Source organism: Leopardus geoffroyi, chromosome C1 (genome assembly GCF_018350155.1).
Source record: "Leopardus geoffroyi isolate Oge1 chromosome C1, O.geoffroyi_Oge1_pat1.0, whole genome shotgun sequence".
NCBI lineage: Eukaryota > Metazoa > Chordata > Mammalia > Carnivora > Felidae > Leopardus > Leopardus geoffroyi.
In genome coordinates this window covers 27,879,588-27,896,826 of record NC_059328.1, presented here as the reverse complement: position 1 = coordinate 27,896,826, position 17,239 = coordinate 27,879,588, and the positions used below count along the sequence as shown (strand labels likewise).

The window sequence follows — 17,239 nt, the reverse complement described above, 5'->3', positions numbered from 1 at the left end:
CTTGAAAACCACTAGTTGTGTCATATTATTAGTACTAAATAGCTTCTTCAGGGCAAGTACCAAATTAAATTCCTTTCTGTATCCCCATTGTCTAGGTACATGTCTGCTGAATGACAAACAAATGAATTATCAGCCATATTTTGTTTTATTATGGAAAAATAAACATAAACAAAATTAAACATTTTAACCATCTCTGAGTGTACAGTTCAGTGGTATTAAGTACATTCACACCGTTACACAACCATCACCACCATACATCTCCAGAACTTTTCCATCTTCCCAAAAACTGTGTGCCCATAAAACAATAACTCTCCCACGCAGAACACTCTACCCTATGAATCTGACTGCTCTAGGCATTTCATGTAAGTGGAATAATGAGACTTGCCTTCTACATATAGTTTATGTAACCTAGCATAGTATCTCAAGGTTCATCCATGTTATCATGTATATACAGCTTTAAAAAAGAGAAAAGCAGGTACAGAATTGTGAAAGTTGAGTATTAACTAAGCTTTTATTTGCCTAAGCAAACTGTTCAATTCTTTTTACCTAGTTTTTTTTCTTCTTAGTAGTACACGCACAGTAAAAATGTCAAACTGTACAAGAGTATACAATGAAAAGAGGTCTTTCTGGTTTCTACCCTCCTTATCCCCAACTTCTGATCCGCCTCCCTGATTGAATTTTTAATTTTGGAACACAATCACCAAAAACATGTTACCTTGCCTTGACAACGTCCTATTAGTAAGACATTCACTTGGCCTATCAAGACTGGCCATTCCCCTCTTCTGAAAATACTATCATAAAGATAAAACAATGTACTTAAAAATTTTTTTAAACATTTTACAAATATTTCACTCAGTTAATATTCATTGAGCACACGCTATGAATAACATCTTTGCTAAGCAGCATACTGTGGCAAGAAAAATTACAAGCTCTGAAATCACATAAAAATTAATTTAAGGAACACCAGGGTGGCTCAGTCAGTTAAGCGTCCAGTTCTTGACTTTGGCTCATTTTTTTTATTTTTTTTAATCTGATCTTTTATGTTTTTAATTTTTATCTAATTTTTTTTTTTTATCTGGTCTCACGGTTCGTGGGATCAAGTCCCATATCTAGCTATGTGCTGACACTGCAGAGCCTGCTTGGGATTCTCTCTGCCCACCCCCTGCTTACACACTCTCTGTTAAAATAAATAAAAAGTTAAAAAAATTAGTTTAAAACATTCTCTTGTAAGCCTGTTTCCTGATCTATAAATTAGGAGCGATACTACCTCATAAGCTGCTGCAATAATTAAATGAGAAAAACGTCTAAATTTTAGTAGAGTTCCTAGTAGTAGAGCAAGCACTCAACAGTAAAAATAATTCTTGGGGTGTCTGGCTGGCTCAGTGGGTGCAGCATGTGACTCTTGATCTCGGGGCTGTGACTTCAAGCCCCACATTGGGGATAGAGATTACTTAAAAATACAATCTTTAAATAAATAAATAAACAATTCTTAGTTTCTTTCTCTGGACACTGTGGAAAGCATAAAGATGAATCAGAAACTCTGTACCTTTCCAGGTGCTTATAATACAATGGAGTTTATCTCGGCTCAGTTTGCATTATCATTAATCTGCTGAGAACCTGGTTAATACAACTTCCAGCCAGCTTGCACTTAATAACGTTTATGGACCTATTTCTAAATCTCATGAAATAAGTATCTGAAAAAATAATTATGACTTGAAGTGCTGGGAGAATAAAGAGAAAATTCATTACCATCAAGACTATACAGAGGGTGTGTTAGCCTCAAGGCAGCCTACAGCTGACTTTAATCAAAGAGCAGAGAGTCTTGTGATTAAGAGATCACAATCCACTCTAAAGGCAAAAACACTATCCAAGAGAATATGAGTTTTGGACAACTAGGACTAGGAGAGTCACAGAGCATTAAGAACTGGAAGCACTCCCCTAGAGATCGTATCTAGTACAACCTTAGTTTTACAGAAGGGAAACAGCTCACAAAAAGGAAGGGTTTTACCCAAGATGGTGACCTAAAACTAGAGTCTATGGGGCACCTAGGTGGCTCAGTCAGTAAGTGTCCAACTCTTGGTCTCAGGGTCATGAATTCAAAGCCCCACATTGGGCTCCATACCAGGTATGAAGCCCACTTAAAAAAAAAAAAAAGAAGAAAGAAAAAGAAAAAGCCCTTGGTCTTCAGTGTCCCAATTCTTTCACATCATGATGCTAGCCATTTACCTGTTAAAGAACCTTAAGCTACAGGGGCACCCGCGTGGCTCAGTCGATTGAATGTCCTACTAGGGCTCAGATCATGATCTCGTGGTTCATGATTTCGAGCCCCGCATCAGACTCTGTGCTGACAGCTCAGAGCCTGAAGCCTGCTTCATATTCTGTGTGTCTCTCTCTCTGCCCCTCCCTACTCATGCTTGCTCACTCGCTCTCTCTCTCAAAAATAAATAAACATTAAAAAAATTTTTTTTAATAAAAAATTAAAAAAACTCACATGAAACTTAAAACCATGCAAAAAAAAAAAAATACGGTATTTTGTTTAGGAAACCATACATGTTTAGTAAAAGTCTAGAAAAACACACAAGTATCATAAACACCAAAATCAGAAGCAAGGTTGAGAGAGAACATTCCTAGAAGATTCAGTTGTGGTAGCAGAGCTTTAGTTCTTAATTAAATTGATCTCTTAAATACACAGGTACTACTTGTATTATGCTTTGTACTCTTTTGGTTACCTTCATATTGCAGGCTTTTTTTTAAAGCATGAAGAAAAGGTTTATACAACACTGGTTGTGCTCCTTTTAGATTCACTCCCTTTCCCAGTCTCTAGAGGAAAAAAAGATTCTCTAGGATAGTGACAGAGAAGTGCAAGTATTCCCACATACCTCACAAACTTCCTGGCCAAACACAGATTTTTGCAAACACTCTAAAGCTTGAAATAAGATTCATAAAGCAGTGCTCTTAAGGTCACATCAAAGAAACAACTCCACATAGGGGCACCTGGGTGGCTCAGTCAGTTAAGCGCCTGACTTCAGCTCAGGTCATGATCTCACCATTCTTAGGTTCAAGCCCTACGTCAGGCTCTGTACTGACAGCTCAGAGCCTGGAGCCTGCTTCCTATTCTGTGTCTCCCTCTCTCTCTGCCCCTCCCCCGCTCACACTCTGTATCTTCTCTGACTCGAAAAATAAACATTAAAAAAAATTTTTAATAAAAAAAAAAGAAACAACTCCACATCGAAGGGCAAGCACATGAAGATTTCTGTTGAATACAGGCAGAATGGTAAAGTCATGTTGCAAACACACAACTAACCTGAATTAGCATCCTGACTCCACTTCTTTGCAGGCTTGAGCAAGGTGTATAATCTAAGTTTCCTCAGCTCTAAAAAATAAATACTGTACACTAATCTTACAATCTATTACAAGAATTAAATGAATCGATGAATGCAAACCACATAGCACACCGTATTCTAAAAAGGCAGTTTGAAGAAAAAACAAAATTGGAAGGGAGAGGCTTTTTCCCCAGCAACGTGTTTACATAATTGCCAAAAAACAAAACAATCCTTAAAGGTAATTGTTTTCAGAATCATCTCCAAAAAAACTATGCTGATACACAAATAGCTGTACAACGAAAAGCAGAGATCAGGCTAAATCCCTAGGATGGTGCCTAACTCCACATCAGGTCCAACTCAGGCACAGACTGCTGAGTGAGGGAAAAAAAAATTACACTAATTGCTATATAACTTGTAACAAGAAATGTAGTCAAGAAAAAGTTTTAAATATTTTCAACAGGAAACTAAGATTGCTCAAGAGTTACTCTAAGAAAATCTTAGTTTTGCAAACATAATGCTTTATGATAAAGAGACAAACATCAAAAAGTGTATCCAGGATTTATATATTTGAACAATGGTTTCTTATTCACTAAAAAGAATAAAGGCAGAATACAAAGCCTGTATATTCCTATAGCTCTGTAGTGATACTTAATACCCAACAAGGAAACCAAAGATCCTCTCCTGGGAAAGTGCCCTCTATTCCTTGTTGGCAACTCTCAGATTAGTTACCAGAATAAGATGAGGTGAGAAGGGTAAGGTCAAAATTCCAGCTGGAATAACATTCTGTACATAAAGCTACAGCTTATGTACACTTTTGACTAGCACATAAAATCCTAATTTCCGAATAACCACAGCAATAATTCAGTTGACTACTTTGAAATTAAGTAACTTATCTTTTATTTACATTTATGATTCACATACTCAAATACCTCATTTATGATGAGTGTGGGTATCATATTTTATCAGGAAATTAGCACTTTGAGTTAACCATGTTAAAAAATTCTTCATTAAAAAAATTTCATTAAGGGGCGCCTGGGTGGCTCAGTTGGTTAAGCTTCCAACTTCAGCTCAGGTCATGATCTCACGGTTCGTGGGTTCAGGTCCCATGTCAGGCTCTGTGTGGACTGCTCAGAGCCTGGAGCCTACTTTGGATTCTGTGTCCCCCTCTCTCTCTCTGCCCCTCCCCCATTCATGCTCTCTCTCTCAAAAATAAATAAACATGAAAAAATTTTTTCATTAGGTTTCCTTCTCTGAAAGAGATGTTCAAAAATTATCAAGAGATGTTCAGGGCATCTGGTTGCCTCAGATGGTGGAGCGTGAAACTCAATCTCTGGGTTGTGAGTTGGAATCCCCACCTTGGGTGTAGAGACTATTTAAAAATAACATAAAACAAAACAAGAAATGATCATAACTGCTATGGCAAAGCATTTGCAACAGTTAAATGACACTCTTATGTGTCACTCATCCAATAAATTTCAGATCCACTGCTACTGAGCCAAGAGTGCAACCATTTACTGAGAAGATTATTCACTGAAATGGCTAAACTCAAATTCAAATGGAGTTTAAAACAACTACATATGAGGGGTGCCTGGCTGGCTCAGTCAATAGAGCACGCAACTCTTGATCTTGAGGTTTTGAGATCAAGCCCCACATTGGATGTAGAGATTGCTTAAAATCTTAAAAAAAAAAACTACAGGCGAGAATTTCTAGTGTGCTCAGCTAACACTGTTTTATTCAACTGTGAAAACAGCACAAGACTAGAGGGCTTTGGTTCTATTTGTGCCTAAACTTGTGTGAGACAGGGTTTTCACTTTTACACATCCAAACTATTTAATAATAAATGACAATATGTGATTATGTTAAGTTTCATAAGATACTAAACTGTACAATTTTTCACATATTCTTTACATTAATGTCAAACATACATACTGTTTAATTCTCTCAAAGAAAGGTATATTTTCATTTTAAAAATGAAAAGATGTGGGGCACCTGGGTGGCTCAGTCGGTTAAGTGTCCAGCTCTTGATTTTGGCTCAGGTCATGATCTCATGGTTCATGAGACTGAGCCCCACAAAGGGCTCTGCACTGACAGAGGGGAGCCTGCTTGGGATTCTCTCTCTCTCTCTCTCTCCCTCCCTCCCTCCCTCCCTCTCTCTCTCTCTCTCTGCCCCTCCCCAGCTCATGCTCTCCCCCCATCCCCAAAATAAACAAACACTTTTTTAAAAGATACAAAAAGCTAAGCAAATATGGTCAATTCTGAAATACATCTTCTGTCATTCTATCTGCAGCAGTGAACCACAAAGTCTGTCAGCTGAATTCAAGCCCATTATTTCTGAATAAAAGTTAAATATTTTAACTTTAGATCTAATAAACATGACAATAACAAAATGGAGACGTTTTATTATCTGAGGACCCTGTCTTAATTTAGTGACCAATCTACTCCCTAGACCACTACTCTGAGCAGTATAGTACAGTGCCTAGGAGGGGAGGGTTAGAGCCACACCTAGATTCAAATCCTCTCTCTTTCCTTGGGCCTCAGCGTCATTTGTAACACAAAAAGTTCTTTACTAACCTCCTAAAATATAGGTTTAAATGACATAATACGTGTAAAGTGCTTAAATAAACATTTACTTTTGAAAAAAAACTCAATCTATAAATGTGCTTCTTTAGTATTTAGATTGAGTTTACATCTAAGTTTGCTAAAGACATTTTACACCTGTTGTCCCAGCATATTAATAGCATTCTCTCTCAATGGTGTCCTGCTTCAAATTGATAAATTATATGGTCACAATACTAATCTGGCAAAAATCTACCTCAAGACAAACATCATCGTTAAATCAGAGGAAAAGTGAACTATTCCAGTTAAGAAATGGCACCCAAAACCTCTCCATTCAAGCACTTACAAAGATGGTCATACTTCAGTGTGTATATTTTACCTCCCTTTCCTTCTCTCCCTGCTAAAAGGGAATCCAAAAGCAAATACTGAACTCTAGCTAACAATATGCATGTTGAAGTGTTTAGATGTGAAATGTACTGACATCTGAAACTGACTTCAAAATGCTTCAAAAATGTGGGGCGCCTGGCTGGCTCAGTCAGTGGAGCATGCTACTCCTGATCTCAGAGTTGTGAGGTCAAGCCCCAAGTTGGGCATGAAGCCCACTTAATTAAAAAAAAAAAAAAAAAAAAGGGGGGGGGGGCGCCTGGGTGGCTCAGTCAGTTAAGCGTCCGACTTCGGCTCAGGTCATGATCTCACGTTCTGTGAGTTCGAGCCCCGCGTCAGGCTCTGTGCTGACAGCTCAGAGCCTGGAGCCTGTTTCAGATTCTGTGTCTCCCTCTCTCTCTCTCTCTGACCCTCCCCCGTTCATCCTCTGCCTCTGTCTCAAAAGTAAATAAACGTTAAAAAAAAAAAAATTACCATAAAAAAATGCTTCAAAAATGTTAAGATGAGAAATAGTCAAAAGACTTGAATAAACATTTCTTCAAAGATACACAAATAGCCACAAGCACATGATAGCCAACATAACGGGTTTTAATGCCTACCATTTAAAACAAACAAACACAGGGGCGCCTGGGTGGCACAGTCGGTTAAGCGTCCGACTTCAGCCAGGTCACGATCTCGCGGTCCGTGAGTTCGAGCCCCGCGTCGGGCTCTGGGCTGATGGCTCAGAGCCTGGAGCCTGTTTCCAATTCTGTGTCTCTCTCTCTCTCTGCCCCTCCCCCGTTCATGCTCTGTCTCTCTCTGTCCCAAAAATAAATAAACGTTGAAAAAAAAAATTTTTAAAAAAGAAAAAAAATAAAACAAACAAACACAAAATAAGTGTTGACAAGGATGTGGAAAAAATGGGAAACTAAGATTTCTATCTCCATTTGAAATTGAACAGATACTCTAAAAGGATAAACAACTTGCCCCAGAGTCCCAGTTTAAAAAAAAGGGGGTGGGGGGGTGGGGGGGGGGCACCTGGGTGGCTCAGTCAGTTAAGAGTCCAATTCTTGGTTTGGCTCAGGCCACGATCTCACAGTTCAGTGAGTTTGAGCCCCTGCATCAGGCTCTGCACTGATGGTGTAGAGCCTGCTTGGGATTCTCTCTCTCCCTCTCTCTCTCAATCTCTCCCATTCTCCTTCTCAAAATAAATAAACTTAAAAATTTTTTAAATAAAAATAAAAAATAAACAAAAAAAGAACTTCCATTTCTCATCCCTTGCATCTGATAACTAAGGCCTCTAGGTACCAAAGATCATGTACCTCTATGAGCACACTCTACTAACACCGCAACAGAAAATGTTTTGCTGAAAATACAAAAAAAAAAAAAAAAAAAAAATACAACCTATCAAACTACTTTCATCAAACTAGTTTCATGGGGCGCTTAGGTGGTTCAGTCGTTTAAACATCTGACTTCAGCTCAGGTCATCATCTTGCTACAGTGAGATTAAGCCCTGTGTCAGCTCCCACTGGGCTGGGCCTGCTTGGGATTCTCTCTCTCTCTCTCTCTCTCTGCCCCTGGCATGCCCTCTCTCTTTCTTTCTCAAAAATAAATAAATAACTATAACTACTTTCATGTTAGATGTATCCTCCAACACTAAGTAGCCTCCAGAGCAAAAAAGGAAAAGAACAAGCCAACAAATGAAAATATTCTCTTCCTCATTCTATAGTCATTCAATATGGCACTACATTCAAGGCCACTTTAATCACGTAATATGGCTGGCTGAATGGTCAAACAACTTGTACTTGCTAATAGTAAAATGTCCAGCAAAAACTTATGTGACAAATAATCCCGAAACAAAGGGAGAGAACAGGCAAGCTAAAATCTATGCTATGAACAGAGGAAAAACACTTAACATTAACCCAAGAATCAACAGTATCACGCAAATTTTCCAAGAAAACAAGAATATCACAAATACACTTTTGGACTTTAAGTCCTTTTAAAGCAATGTTTTAAGTATTCAGCTTTCATAATAAACCAAAGAGGTTCATCTCTACTTCCTCCTTGGTTCCTTCCTGTCTACCTTTACTATTCAGAAATACCTTTTAACCGGCATCAAAGGGTGGAAAAAAAAATCACAAGTACAACAAATGAGAACGGAAATCTCTTCTATATACCCAAACTGCTTACACTGGCCTAAAGAGCTAGCATTATACACAGGAAACTTATTTTCTACATTACAAATTTCTGCAATGTTATTTTTTTTTTTAATAAGCACCTATCTATAAGCAGAGGAAATAAAACTGAAGACAACTACCTGCCCCCACCAAGGGTTTTACAGGTTGTGCCTTGCTTAACTAAACCATAGGGCAGGGGGAGAAGTTAGGGAATCAATGTTGTTTTAATTTTTAAAAATGAAATGTTGGGGAGCCTGGCTGGCTCAGTCAGAAGAGCATGCGACTCTTAATCTCAGGGTCATGAGTTCGAGCCCGACATTGGATATGGACTTAAAATAATAAATTTAAAGAAAAAATTTTTAAATAGATAAAAATGTAATGTTAAGCAGAACCCCAGAGTAAAAAATTAGCAACGCAGAAATGCTCTTTCCTGAGTCACTCACCTCACTCCAAACAGTATTTGAAGTTCAATGCAGAGCTTGAACTCACAACCCTGAGATTAAGACCTGAGCTGAGATCAGGAGTCAGATGCTCAACTGACTGAGCCACCCAGGCACCCCTCCAAATGGTACTTTAAAATCTCCCGTCCAATCTATACTTGACTAAACTTACAAAAATTCAAGAAAAGCCATCATTATCACAACTTATACAGTTAACTCAGTTTTACAGAATAGCCTTTACAGAATGGCTTTCGAAAACAAAATTTTTTTTTTTTAATGTTTATTCATTTTTAGAGAAAGACAGTGCGAGCAGGGAAGGGTCAGAAAGAGAGGGAAACACAGAACCCAAAGGCTCCTGAGGCTGTCAGCATAGAGCCCAATGCGGTGCTCGAACCCACAGGCTGCGAGATTGTGACCTGAGCCAAAGTCGGATGCTCAACCGATTGAGCCACCCAGGCACCCCATATCTTGCCCTATTAAAATAGAAAAGAAAAACTGAGTTATTACCCCCCCCCCAAAAAAAACCTACACACAGAAATTGATAGCAAAGGACTTCACACAGGCATATTAAAAACACATACAACTTTGGTTCTTATCCCTGAGGACAAGAGTCTAAAGTCTTCTAATTAGACATTCAGCAACTTCTCTTTGCTTGGTCTTCTTCTATGTTCTGAAACAGGCCCAGCTATGCAGTTACAACATTCCAGATGCTAAAAACCAAATCAGGCAGAACAAAAATGAGGACCCTGGGGGCACCTGGGTGGCTCAGTTGGTTGAACATCTGACTTCAGCTCAGGTCATGATCTTGCGGTTCGTGGTTGTTCAAGCCCCACATCAGGCTCTGTGCTAACAGCTCAGAGCCTGGAGCCTGCTTCAGACTGTGTGTGTGTATGCACGTCTCTCTCTCTGGCCCTCCCCTGTTCCCACTGTCTCTCTCTAAATAAATATATAAATAATAATAATAATAATAATAATAATAATAGTAATAATAAATGGGCAGGGGTCAGATCAATGCCTTTATGCTTTCTAAAAGCCCTTGGGTTTCTGAGTTTGGAAACAAAATAATACAATGTTCTGAATTTTATCTCCCTCACTGTCCAAAAAAAAAAAAAAAAAAAAAAGGCACCAATACGGAAAACAATTTTTTCATTTTTTTTTAATGTTTATTTATTTTTGAGAGACAGAGCACGAGCAGGGGAGGGGCAGAGAGACAGAGAGAAACACAGAATCCACAGCAGGCTCCAGGTTGAGTTGTCAGCACAGAGCCCGATTCGGGGCTTGAACCCACAAACCCCAACCAAGATCATGACCTGAGGTGAAGTCAGATGCTCAACCGAGCCACCCAGTCACCCCCAGAAAACAATTTTTAATGGTGATACAGTGTTAAGACAGCAAAAGGACTTCCAGTGCAGGCAGTAGAGACCTATACCATATATCTAGAACAAATTAAAATGCCTACAAACAAGTAATATAAAGGTGTAAAATAATACCAAGTGACACTCTGCTCCGTGTCAGGGATACATGTCAGGCTGTGGAGAGGGCTACGACAAACTGGAGAGGACATGCCCAACCAGAGAAGATGGCTGCTGCAAAGCAGAAACACACTGCCAGAAGAGATTTTTCAAAAGCACACTGAATCCAAATTTTTACATAAAATCTCCTTGGTTTTTTAATGTTGACAACAAATTCAAATTTACAATACTGTGTGAGCCAATCAAAACACATCTGGAGATTGGATTTAGTCCATAAGCTTTCAGTTTTCAACCTCTGCCATATAAAGAAAAACACATGCTTCTCTCAGTGGTAGAGCTCTAACTCTGGGGTAGAAAATACACCCTATGCTTCCAGTAACATGCTGGCATGTCAAAACACACTACAAAAAAATATGAATATACATCTAAAACCCCTAATTGCTGAAGGAAAGCAAGAAGAAAATCTTACTCTGCATTTCTACCACTAAAATAGAAACTATTTCTTCCAGTGGAAGAAAAATTAGGAAATGGGTTTTCATGAAACCGAGCTCACTAACGTTCAGCTTCCTCAGTATATGCATCAGCCCGTACCTTGCGAACAAAAAGAAACTAAAAGATGACTCCTACGGCACATTTAACTTTGATTTAAGAAAAAAGTTCCTGAATGGTTCAGTCCAGTTCTTGATCTTGGCTAAGGTCATGATCTCACGGTTCTGAGTTTGAGCCCCGTGTTCACTGGGCTCTGCACTGACAGAGCGGAACCTGTTTGGGATGCTCTCCCCCCCTCCCTCTCTCTGCCTCTCCCCTGTTTGAGCTCTCTCTTTCCCTCCCTAAATGAATAAACATTAAAAAAAAAAAAAAGTTCCCATAAAAGACTAAGAAATGGGGCACCTGGCTGGCTCAGTTCTTGGGGCGACTCTTGATCTCAACATTTTCAGTGTGAGCCTGACGTGGTGTACAGAGATTACTTTAAAAAAAAATTAAAAAATTCTTGAAGAAAATCAATGTTTTAGAAAAGGGTACCCGTGACTCTGAACTCTCTTGGTAACCCATGGGCAATTACTTTTTTATGGGTTATAAACCAGCATAACAGACTCTAGAGCAGTGGTTCTTAAACACTGAAACTAATGAATAAGATGGAACATATTGAACTTTGAGGAAATACACTCCCCCACAAAAATTTTACGGAGTTCACGGGCCCCCTACAGTACATGGACCACAGATTAAGAATGGCCTGCTCTGGGGCGCCTGGGTGGCTCAGTCAGTTAAGCATCTGACACTTGGTTCTAGCTCAGGTCATGATCTCATGGTTCGTGGGTTCAAGCCCCACATCAGGCTCTGTGCTGATGGTGCAGAGCTGGCTTGGGATTCCCTCTCTCTGCTCCTCCCCAGCACTGCTCTCTCTCAAAATAAACAAACTTAAAAAAAAAAAATAGAAAAGAATGGCTTGTTCTAAAACCTACACCGTCTAAACCTACACCGTCTCCAAACTCCTCCCTTCTTCCCACCAATACATCTCTATTCTATCCCTCTACTTAAGCAACTACCATGTCCAGCCTGGACCAATACAACAGCCTCTTAAATGTTATCCCCCATGATCCATCTTCCACACCTCTACAAAAGTGATTTTAAAATATAAATCAGAAAGCTTTGATGGCTTCCACAAACAACCTTACTGTCCATCTGTTCAGTAACTACTCTGTGTGTCAACTACTTTCGGCCTCTTTTCAGTTCTGAAAGCACACTAAATTTTCGCCTTCAAGTTTCAGCACTTGCTGTTACGTCCACCTAGAAATGCTCTCCCCTACAAAACTGGCTCTTCAGTCTCACCCAAAAGAACTTCTCTGACCACCCTTAGGTCTCCCTTGTTAGCAAAGAGTCCCCTGCTAGGGATCTCCACATTACTTTTCTCAATTTGTCATTTATTTGCTTACCTGCTATATCTTTCCCCCACTATACTGGCAGTTCTCCAAAAGCAAAACCCCTTTGTCTCACACGTCCCTGTACTCCCAGAGCCTAGCACAGGAGCCGGTAGATGGTACGTCCTCAGGCACTATTTACTGAATCAATCTTAGATGTTTACAGAATGACCATGTGAAGCAATCCATCAAAATCTAATATCTGAGAGACGAGCATTAACCACACTTCCTTCAACTCAGGATGTCAACGTGCCCAAGAGAAACAGCCTAGCATCTTAAGATTCTCAGTGGTTGAGACTATCCAAAGAAATAAATAAATAAAATTAATCATCTGCCTCCGCTCCCTCTCAGGCAGCCTCATCTTCTTCCATCTCAGCACTAATCTGCGCTAATCTCAGAAATATTCCAAGCTTCCTCCCTGCAATCGCTCAGTACAGACCAGGACACTCACTCTTTTTATAATCCATGATTTCAATGGCTAAATCAAATTCAAAAAGTATCTGTATGTGGTGGCAATGCTAATGAAATATGCTAAAGAACTATTTTTGCTGTAGTTCTTCTACACCACCACTAAAACTGGACTGTACTTCATCTGCAGACTAAAAACATCAGTCCTCAAAACCGGAGATCTTTCACTGCTACCAAAAGGTTTAAAGAACAAAAAAATAAGCCTATATTGGACATAACGATTATTAAACAGTGTCTTATGAAAACTTCAATTCACCTATTACAAGATACAACCAAGCCTGACTGGCTACAGAATAAACTTGGTTTCGGTATTGCTAAAGTCTGTGCACTAGTTCGCAAAGAATTCCCAAGAAAGAGCAAACTAAGCCCCATTTGCTCCAGAAGTTTTTCATGGCAGGAACCGCTTCTGACTTCAACAGGCTACTGTTGGGACACCTCAAGCTGTCCAGATAGCCTAACAGACAATAGTTGCATAAACAAAAAAGGGGAGGGCCATCCGAAAGGAAAGGAAAATGATAGTGTGACACATGCCTTTCCACTCTGGGCCCACACTGGAAATCCTGTAAGCGATGAGGATAATAATAATGGCGTTTAATACGTGCCAGGTAATGAGCTAAGCGGTTTTCAATTTAATCTCATTTAATCTTCACAAAAACTCTATAAAATAACCCCGTTACTTACCGCTATTTTGCAGATAAGGAAACTGAGGTACCTGGAAGGGAAGCCCCTTGACCTAAAATAAAAAGCTAACAGAACCAAAATTTGAACCCACGAAAGCTGGCTCCAGAGTCCATCTGTTATGCTGCCACCAGAAGCTTCGTTGGCTCTCGCCCGCCAGGCTCTACCATACTGAGGCTTCTCCTTCAATCCAATTAACAATCCCTCCGTAAACACCCTACTACCATTGATGGCTTCGAACTTCTGGGCACCAGCGCTACTCGCCAGCTTCTGCCAAGTTCCACCACTAAGATTTAGAAAAGCAATGAGAATAGCTGATAAAAGTTGCTGAAGTGCTAAGGGAGGCAAAGAAAATTGCCTTCTACAAGCAGAACACACGCCAATTACCACTGGAATGCATATCGGCTTCACCTCAACCCCAAGAGACTGAAATAAAAGTGGGCGCACAAATGTTCCCGTAGCAGATAAATTTGGACTATGCCTCCTCTGGCCGCAAGGCAAAAAAGAAGGACTAACATTTACTGAGGGCCAGCCACATGCGCCCTAGGAGAAGGCAGACCAGGCCAATGGAGACCGAGGGGAGGGGGAGGGGGGCTGGGTTGCACTCAAAGAGTTCGGGGAAAAGAAAAAAATCCAAATAATGGGGTTCCTACGGCCAAAGGGAGAGATGAAGGATGTGGAAGCCTCTCCCTCACAGCTTACGAGGAGGAAAAAAAAAAAAAGTACGAGATGCTCTCGAGAAAAGGAGGACTAAAGCGTCGGGAGCTAGGCCGAAGCGAGGGGAAGCCCTGAAGGGCGGGGAGGGGGAGGAGCCGAGAGAGTGGGGCCCGCTCAGAGGCCTGGGGGTAGGCGCGGGGAAGCGGCTCCGCGCCGGGCCTGCCGGGGACCCTGACCCAGCCGCCGCGGAGAAAAGACAAAAACGAAAAAGACTGGAGCTGACGGAGCTGCCCTAATCCCCATCGGAGGCCCTCACTCACCTGGGCCCACCGCAGCGATCGCAGCTGCAACCTCGCAACGGCACAACCGGCCCGAACCTCGCCCCCGCCCGACAGCGCGCCCCGCGTCCCCGCTCTCCGACGGCGGTAGCTGCGGCGTCGTCCCGCTGCCTCCTGGGAAATGTAGTGCTAGGCCCGCCCCTCCTCGCCAACTTGCCGGCCGGCTTAACTACGTTTCCCACCAGGCAAGGCGAGCGTTGGGCCCGCCGCTTTGCGTCACGCGCCAGGTTGTCGTCAGTCACGTGGGTTGCTCCGTTCCATCCCCTCCCCCCGCCTGGGTGGCCTGGGGAAGAAGGAGGGAGGTGGACGGAAGGGGCGGGGGCGTTGCTGACGCCACTACCCCCACCATTTTGGAACCAGCCTGAAGGGAGGGCTTGAGCCCCACCCACTCGCGGCCTGCCTTCGTTGTGGTGGAGACTCTGAGCTGGGAATTTGGTCGCCAGGCTTTCCGTCTCTTCCCTGCTGCCTCTCGTTTTGTGACCTTGAGCACATCGCCTCCCCTCAGTGAGCCTTGGTTTCCTCCCTTATGATACGAGACGGGTAATTTCTATCCCGCAGAGTTGCTGCGAGAGTCCGACAAGTAAAGCACATGAAAGCGGCTTGTACCCTGAAAGCAGCGTGACTCAAAATGGAGCTGTTTTTATTGTGATAGCGTGACCTCTATGGGAACCCCAGGAGCCCGATGGTCAAGCTCCGTCCGGCCTCATCTCCCGCATCCCCTACCCCCACTCCCCCACCCCGGCCTATGACTGTGGGAGCACAGAAAGAGATTTTCCAGAAGAGTAGTCCCGTGAAGCTTGTTAAAATGGATGCCACTCACCTATTAAACCAGAAGTTTCCCAGGAACTGTATAGGCTTGGAATCTGTGTTATAAGCAACTCTCCAGTGATTCTTATGCACCTACAAGCTTGAGAGGCACTGCATTTATCAGGGTTTCGCACATGCTTGTTTCCTCCAGAATTACTGCATTAGTGAACTCCAACCTTAAAGACTGGCTCAAATGTCACCTCTTCTATGAAGCCTTCCAAGTTTACAAGCTCCTCACTATATGTATTCCCACAGTAGCTTCGCACCTTATTCTATAATTATCAAGGCCTGTGTTTGTCTCCCCCACCAAACTGTGAGCTCTTTGAGAACAGAGATCGGGGGGCGCCTGGGTGGCGCAGTCGGTTAAGCGTCCGACTTCAGCCAGGTCACGATCTCGCGGTCCGTGAGTTCGAGCCCCGCGTCAGGCTCTGAGCTGATGGCTCGGAGCCTGGAGCCTGTTTCCGATTCTGTGTCTCCCTCTCTCTCTGCCCCTCCCCCGTTCATGCTCTGTCTCTCTCTGTCCCAAAAATAAATAAAAAACGTTGAAAAAAAAAAAAAAAGAGAACAGAGATCGGTTTTGGTGGATTTCTGCAACCCCAGGGCAAAGTAAACATGACTAAATATTGAAGAAATCTACTGTTCTTTCTGCAACGAAAGCTCACCAGGCTCAACTCAACTCTCAGACCGTGCCACATCAGCCCTCACCCTTACTGACCTCAGCAGCAGTATTTCCAGGCTGCTTACTCTTTCTTCCTTCTTTGAGCACTTCCCTGCTTGTTGTGTAATGTTTCTTGAAAGGTTCTGATTCAACTTAATTTTCAATTCACAGATTTTCTGAGTGTCTGTTACATGCCATACCCAGTGCAAAATACTAGGAACACAATGGTAAATTAGAGGGATAAAAAAAATGCATAGTCGTTCCCCTTGGTTTCTGAAATACTCTGTTGGATCTCTTCTTACCTCTCTCCCACCTCTATCCGTTCCCTGGCCCAAAACTTACCCCACAGTTCCAGCCTCCTCCCTCTCTTTTCATTCAGCCTCTCCTCCATCCTTGAGTGATCTGGCATACTCGGGTAGTTTTCTATCTCTCCTGTGCGTTTTACTCCCTTAACATGTTAGCATCAACTCAGACTGTTTCAGACGTGTAGGAGTCCCCATACCTTGGTATCTCAAACTAATCCTGCGGAAGACTGAACTCTTTTTCCCTCCAATACATTACCTAATTGTGTAGTTAATTGTTTATGTGTCTGTATTCTCCACTAAGCTTTGAGCTCCTCTCATGAAAGAGAACATTTTAGGGGCACCTGGGTGACTCGTCAGGTAAGCATCCAACTTCTGCTCAGGTCATGATCTCATGGTTCATGAGTTCAAGCCCTGAGTCAGGCTGTCTGCTGTCCAGCGCAGAGCCCGATTTGGATCCTCTGGTCTACCCCCCATCTCTCTCTGCCACTCCCCTGCTCACTCTCTCTCTCTCAAAAATAAACACTAAAAAAAAAAAAATTTTTTTTTTAAAGAACATCTTTTCACTGCATTCATTTGAGTCAGGACTTGTACTAGAAGCTCAGGAGGAAAATGACAAGCAAAATAAATGTGGTCCATGCCTTCACAGAGCTTACTTCTAACTGGAAAGACAACATTAAGAAATCTATTGTTGGGGGTCCCTGGCTAGCTCAGTTGGTAGAGCGTGTGACTCTTGATCTCAAGGTTCAAGCCCCATGTTGAGCTTAGAGATTACTTAATTTTAAAAAAATTATTTGGGGGGAGGGGGCGGCTCCTGGATGGCACCGTCGGTTAAGCATCTGACTTCAGCTCGTGTCACGATCTCATGAAACGTGATTTCAAGAGCCGTATCAGGCTCTGCGCTGACAGCGCGGAGCCTGCTTCGAATTTTCTGCACCCCACCCCCCCGCCCCTCCCTAGTTTGTGCTCTCTCTCTCTCAAAAATAAATAAGGATTTGGGGACACCTGGGTGGCTCAGCCCATTAAGCTACCGACTTTGGCTCAGGACGTGATTTCACAGCTTGTGAGTTGAAGCTTGTGA

The 17,239-nt window shown here is 42.0% G+C and overlaps 1 protein-coding gene across 3 annotated transcripts in view; it reads right to left on the bottom strand.

Annotated features, from left to right (window-relative positions):
• The window catches only part of THRAP3 (thyroid hormone receptor associated protein 3), a 78,316-nt gene extending 63,824 nt beyond the window's left edge, over positions 1 to 14,492 (bottom strand). The window contains exon 1 of one of the 3 annotated variants that reach the window (XM_045476731.1): positions 14,374 to 14,492. The gene's annotated coding sequence lies outside the window, so the exon portion shown is untranslated. Of the gene's footprint in view, positions 1 to 13,399 lie in introns of all 3 variants that reach the window. The other 2 variants (XM_045476732.1, XM_045476730.1) reach the window with 2 other exon arrangements.
• Between the last annotated feature and the right edge of the window lie 2,747 nt (positions 14,493 to 17,239).